The sequence below is a fragment of the Cannabis sativa genome, chromosome 5, assembly GCF_029168945.1.
Source record: "Cannabis sativa cultivar Pink pepper isolate KNU-18-1 chromosome 5, ASM2916894v1, whole genome shotgun sequence".
NCBI lineage: Eukaryota > Viridiplantae > Streptophyta > Magnoliopsida > Rosales > Cannabaceae > Cannabis > Cannabis sativa.
In genome coordinates this window covers 70756717-70763434 of record NC_083605.1, presented here as the reverse complement: position 1 = coordinate 70763434, position 6718 = coordinate 70756717, and the positions used below count along the sequence as shown (strand labels likewise).

General features: G+C 28.4%; 1 long non-coding RNA gene across 1 annotated transcript; it reads right to left on the bottom strand.

The window, feature by feature from the left end:
- Nucleotides 1-5293: 5293 nt before the first annotated feature.
- On the bottom strand, nt 5294-6338 carry LOC133038008 (uncharacterized). Its single transcript, XR_009687984.1, has 2 exons — nt 6119-6338; nt 5294-5698 (listed from the first exon to the last, which is right to left on the bottom strand). It is a non-coding gene; the product is annotated as an uncharacterized LOC133038008 (long non-coding RNA).
- Between the last annotated feature and the right edge of the window lie 380 nt (nt 6339-6718).

The following is a 6718-nucleotide window of genomic DNA, read 5'->3' as shown; positions in this document are numbered from 1 at the left end:
TTTAAGGTCACTTTGAAAAATATCATTTGATATTTTTAGTTTTCTCAATAAACTAAAATATCAAACTCACATCACCACTTAAAAATAATGTGATTACTTGTTCCCATAATTTTAAGGTTATCTCCTCATTGAGATTATTAGCCCAAAATTATATATACCAAAGTTGACAAAATTCTCATCAATTTTGTTCACTACTTTGATTATTTAAGATTCAAAATTGCTTCTCCAACTTTGTTATCTTTTCACAATTTTTGAAGTCACCATGATTCACTTTGATTTGAGTCTAAAATTGCTATTTCAATTATAACTCATTTTACAAGTTTAGATCCACTTTGATCTATTTACTCTTTGGCAAGATAAACCCTAAAAAGATTAACTCTCATAGTTCATTTTCTCATCTCATAAAATGAGATAATTATCACTTATGAAAAATTAATTCCAAAACTCTTTATTCTCAAAAAATGATAAACACACCTTTTTATCATCATCATCATTATTATTATCATATACACTAAATATGATTAGTTACTCATATATTATCATATACTAATAATATATATAACTCTCATGCATAAAATTATAATCCCCAAATTTTATGCTAATTAATATATTATGTATGTTACTATCATTTTATACATAACATATACACATAATATTAATATACATCACAACTATATATGTTACATATCTCGTATAACCCGGGTCGGCCCAAGCATTTTGGGGGCTTTGTGCAAAATTTTAAAATTTGGCTCTTTAAAAAAAATAGAGGAAATTACATTGTATACCCACTTTGTATTACTTGTTTTAATTTTTACCTCTATTTTCATATTTTTATAGATATACCCACTTTTATGGATGATGTCCCTATTAGACCCCTTAGGTTATGTAAATTATATGCTAGACTTAAGTAGAGAGTGAGGGTATATTAGGCAATCCACTCAAAAAAGTTGGTATATTTTAATAAAAAAAAATAATATGAGGGTATTTTTGATTAATGGATACAAAAAGAGGTATTTTTCAACTTATCCCCCCAAAAAAATAACCGTGTACATTAAAACTACAATTCTATTACTAGCTTTTTTTTTAAGATTCGTTCATAAATTTTTAGTTATAAATTTTTTATTTATGTATATATAATAGAAAAATATAAGACTTTTCTTAAAAAAAAAAAAAATGGGCCTTGTGCAATGGCCTTAGCTGCCCAATGCTTGGGCCGGCCCTACGTATAACATATACTCATTATAATATATATCATCTCCACATAACATATATATACGTATCACATACATAAATATTCTCATCATAAATATATATTATTATATGTTGAACATATATATAATATATATAACTCATATACATGTTATATATTATGTATATCTCACATATACATATTAACTTGTGACATATTCAAATATCATATTATATATCACTCTATTGATATAAACACCCATACATATATAACTCATATACATATATCTCAATATAGAAAAATATGTGAATATATATTATACTATATAAAAAATAGTAAATAACAAAATATCACAATTCTTACCCTTGTATTATCAAATGTTGATTTCTTACCTTCCATTGAAGCAAGGTAGGAAAGGATAAGCTTTTGACTATTGGAAAATTGTTGTGCTCCAATAGAAATACCAAACCAACAAGATTACAACTCTATATATGACAAATAATACAAAGGACAAAATCATAGATTAAATAATGTTACAACACTAAACAAAATATACACATAAAATGGAGAATAGAGATGAAGAGAGAGATTACAACTCAAACCAATAAGCTACACATGAAACGCAATATATAAATAACATATATATAAAACAGATGTGAGAGAATTCTCAACACCACATACACCACAAGTGTATAATAGGGGAATCACCAAACTTGATGAACAAGGTTTTACACCTTTGTCCAAACCTATCACGAGCACTTAGGGAAAAGAAAAGAATGGAAATAGCTTTATGAATTTATCAAGCCTATAGTGTTTCTAGCAATGTGCTCTCTTGATAGAAACTTGTTCACCCCAAAGTGAACCTAAGAGCTCTATTTATAGTGTTTTGAGGATCACATTTGAAAATCAAATATTTTCATCACATGGCTGTTACCAACACTTTAATTGGTGTTTAATGGGATAAAAACGTTGGACAAGAGAGCTAGAAACATGCTCAATTAATTTATGTACGTTTATGAACGTTTTCAAAAACTGATCCCAGGTGTTCGTAAAACAACCATTAAAAAACTGTTTCCAGAAAACTCAAAATGTAACTCCTCTTTGAGTTAAATCTTTTGCCAACGTCCCAATACCCATTTAAATGATATAATTGAGTATTGTAACAGTTTCTAACAGCTAGAAACTTATCCCATTAATTCCATAACTCTCATATGTAATAACTTACATAATTACATAATTATCAATTGTGATCCTTAGGTTACAATCTATTTTCAGATTAGTAACTCTCATATGTTATAATTTTTATGTGTATTATTATACTATATATGATATAATACAACCTCTCACACATAATATATATTAATCTCGTATTAATATATAATATGTCACATTTTAATCTTCATTATATATTTATTAAATAACAAATATATAACATAAGATTGATCACATTTTGCATGCTTTATGATCTCAATTCAAAATCTCAAAAAGTGAGTTTTGGGAATGCTAAAATTGGATAAACTAGGTTCTGATGTGAAACGAAAGTATTTGCATAGCCTTTGTGACATTTAGATTATTGTTTAATGTGAATTATATGTTAATCTATCTCAGAGATGATTAGATAACATGTGATTTAGGACCTAAAAGATCTGAAAAGAGTTAGGTTAATTTTTATAATCTGTCATTCACATTGAGAAAGAGAATAGTAATTAGCATTAACAATTGGGTTATTAAATCAACATGATTCTTTTCCCTAATTTCTCATCCTTGATTAAATACATTTTTATTGCTTAATTTTATTTTATTGTATTTCTTAATCTTTATTGTCACAAAAATTATTGTTTGCATGTGGTATTCAGTTCAATTCCATGTGGGATCGACCTTACATGTGTGAGTACTACTTGATTACGTGCACTTGCGTAGTTAAATATATTTTTCGTAACATGCAGCACTATTGTCGCAGAACAAAAGAGTAGGAAGAGAGATATTGATCTAAAAGTCTTTGAGTATTGTGATGATCCATGTGAGTTCACATGTTGCTTCAGCAGAGGATCGAAAAACAGTTTGTTGCTTCTTTGATTTCCATGAGATGAGGGAGCGTCCTAAGAAAACACAATAACCAGAGAGGCAAGCACCCCGATCTGCATCAGCAAAGGCTTGTAAGGATAATTTTGTTGGAGTTATTACATGAAAGAACAAGCCTTGGTCGAGGGAATCTTTCAAGTACTGCAAAATTCTACAGGCAACATCTAAGTGTGGTTGTCGAGGTGTTTGAATGTACTGCATGAGCTTGTTGACAGCATAACTAATGTCAAGCATTGTGATTGTAAGGTAGGTGAAATTGCCAATGAGGCTTCTGTATTGTGTTGGATCACTGAGAAGTGTGCCCGAATCTTTGTGGAGTTTTAGGTTAGGTTCCATTGGTGTTGAGGCAGGTTTGGTGCCTAGGTGGCCAGACTCTTGTAGGAGTTGAAGTGTAAGAGGTCTATGAGAAACTTAGATGCCTTTTTTACATCGAGCTATATCCAGTCCAAGAAAAAATCTTAAGATGCCAAGGTCCTTTAATTTGAACTGAGCATCAAGAGACTTTTTAAATAGTGTTAGTTCATTCAAATTGTTAGTGGCAACTATAATGTCATCGACATAAATAAGTAAGGCAAGAAAATTGTCTATTTGTGTCTAAATTTTAATATCTTTTATAGTAATTCAATCTCATATATGTTAAATGTTAAGTTTTTCTTTTAAATACTATATTTTTTTCTATTAAGTTTCCTTATCATATTTATCAAAATTAACTTTATTTTTCTCATATCTATAGAATTATCCAATTATCCCTATAGTATACGATGTAAAAAAAAAATAAGTGGGCTGATCTACCTAACCCAATCAAACCTAAAGTTGACAAGTCTAGTTTTAATTGGGTTTAAGGTTCAATTGGTTTAAGTTGAACTGTAAAATGAGCGGGTCAACTATGTTGGGTTGGATTGAAAATATAAAATAATACAGTCCAATCTAATCCAATGTACTTTAGGGGTGTGCATTCGATCCAATCCAATCTTTTTTTCCTCATCGGATCCAATCCAATTACTTAGATATCCAATTACACACCTAAATTTCAATATTAGCTTAAAAATATAAAGAAAAATACGTAAAAAACTAAGTATCACTTTTTATTTAAGTTTAATACTTCATAAACATACTATTCTTACAAGTTTATTGTAGCTAAAAGTTTTAAATAATTAAAACAACAATATCTAAGTAATAAAATAAAACAAAACATCATGAAAATAAATACACTAAACAATCAAGTGTTACAAATTCAACATACAAAAAAAATTTAATAAAAATATAATAAATGTTTATTATATTTTTTAATATTTTTTATTATATAAAACATTTTTTAATATATATATAAATGTAATTGGATTGGATCGGTTTTTAATTGAATTTTGATATTGACATCCAATAACCGATCTAATCCAATTAGAATCTAACTTTTAGCATCCAATCTAATCTAATTGTAATTGAATATTCAACTTTTTATAATTAGATTGGATTGGATCGGTTCGGTTCAATTGGATTGGATTGGATGATGTCCACTATTGTACACTATAAGAGAAATATAGATAGGAATTATTTTTAGAAAAATATATATTAAATGAATTATATCTTTATAAAACATTATTCAAAAAAAAAAATCTCTTTATAAAACATTAAAATTAAACTGGAGACTCTTAATAATAAAACACGTGTAAAAAAAGATAAAGATGTATGTATAGTAAAATTATTTTGTAAACCTCCAGTAAAAAAGTGAAACGTGTAAAAAAAATTGTAGACCATAAATAGAGTCTATCTTAGAGACCCTATGGGCTACGGCAACATTTTCCTATTTATAAAGAGATATAATTATTAGCGGCGGTATAGCGAACTTTAACAATTAATAATAGAGTAATTTGCGGCATAAATACCTAAGTTTATCTTCCAGTTGCAATTTAATACCTAAGTTAAAATTTTGGCGGTATAAATACCTTCCGTTACACTTTCAGACATTCTGTAGGTACCTAGCTGTTATCTTGAACACTAGACACCAGATGGCATGACACATCATTTAAAAAAATGCCACATCATTTTATTAAATAGCCACTTAATATTAACCATTAAAATAAAAATTTAATTTACTTTAAAAAAAATATTTACATAAAAATTATTTATAATAAAATCTGAAATAAAATAATTAATACAAATTCTGTAAACAAAAACCAAAATCCCTTTCATTCAAAAAAAAAAGAAAACCAAAATCCCTAAATCTGTGGAACTAGAGTCGGCGAGAGAGAAAAAGGTGGTGGCTGGACGTTCTTCTCCGACCACAACCCATCAGCTTCTGGTGAGACCTTCTTCTACGACTACGGGACGAGCCATCAGCGCCGGGGAGAGAGAAAGTGTTGGGCGAGACCTTCTCCGACCACGGCAGCAACGGTATGTTCGAGGTTCATCTTCTCCGACCACGGCCGGCTGAGAAGCAAAAATACAATTAATTTCAACCTCAAAAATCCACAATAAGCAAAAATACAAGACATGAAAACACATGTTTCAATCAAAAACTCAAAGACAAGAGAATATTATTTATATGAGAGAGAGAAAGAGTGATAGTACTGACCTTTTCTTTTTCTAAGCAATAAACATTGAGGGTATAAAACCCATTATAGACTTTCTATAAAACTGAGAAAAGAGCCATACCCATGTGGGGTTTTAATAGATTTGAAGAGAGAAAATTGAGAAGATGAAAAAAGATTGAAGCTTTTTTTAATGGTGGGAAATCTATGATCTAAAGAGAAAAAGTTAGAATGAATGCCTTAGATCAAGAAACAAACTTTGAGATTCAGAAACATTAAAGAGTGAAAAAATGAACAAGGGTTAGGAGTAAAAGAGTACCATGAGAGAAGTCTGGAATGGAGATATTTTTGTTGATTTGGCTTCTCTTCTCTCTGTAGTCTGTGAAGATGAACGTGGTTGGAGAAGATGAACACAATTTGTTTTTTATTAGTTAATAGATTTTTTAAGATAGCAGGGTTTTTTTTGTTTTGAATATAATATGTTTTTTATTAGTTAATAGTTTTTTTTTAAAAAAAGAAATTAGTTGATAGTTAAGGGTTTGATTTTGTATTAATTATTTTATTTTAGATTTTATTATAAATTTATTAAATTAATTTTTATATAAATATTTTTTTAAAAGTAAATTAAATTTTTAATTTAATGGTTAATATTAGGTGGTTATTTAATAAGATGATGTGGCATTATTTTAAATGATGTGGCATTTTTTTAAATGATGTGTCATGTCATCTGGTGTCTAGTGTTCAAGATAACAGTTAGGTACCTACAGAAAGTTTGAAAGTGTAACGGAAGGTATTTATACCGCCAAAATTTTAACTTAGGTATTAAATTGCAACTGGAAGATAAACTTAGGTATTTATGCCGCAAATTACTCTTAATAATATATATTTTAGCCGCTAAAAGTTAAAACTCATTTTTGTT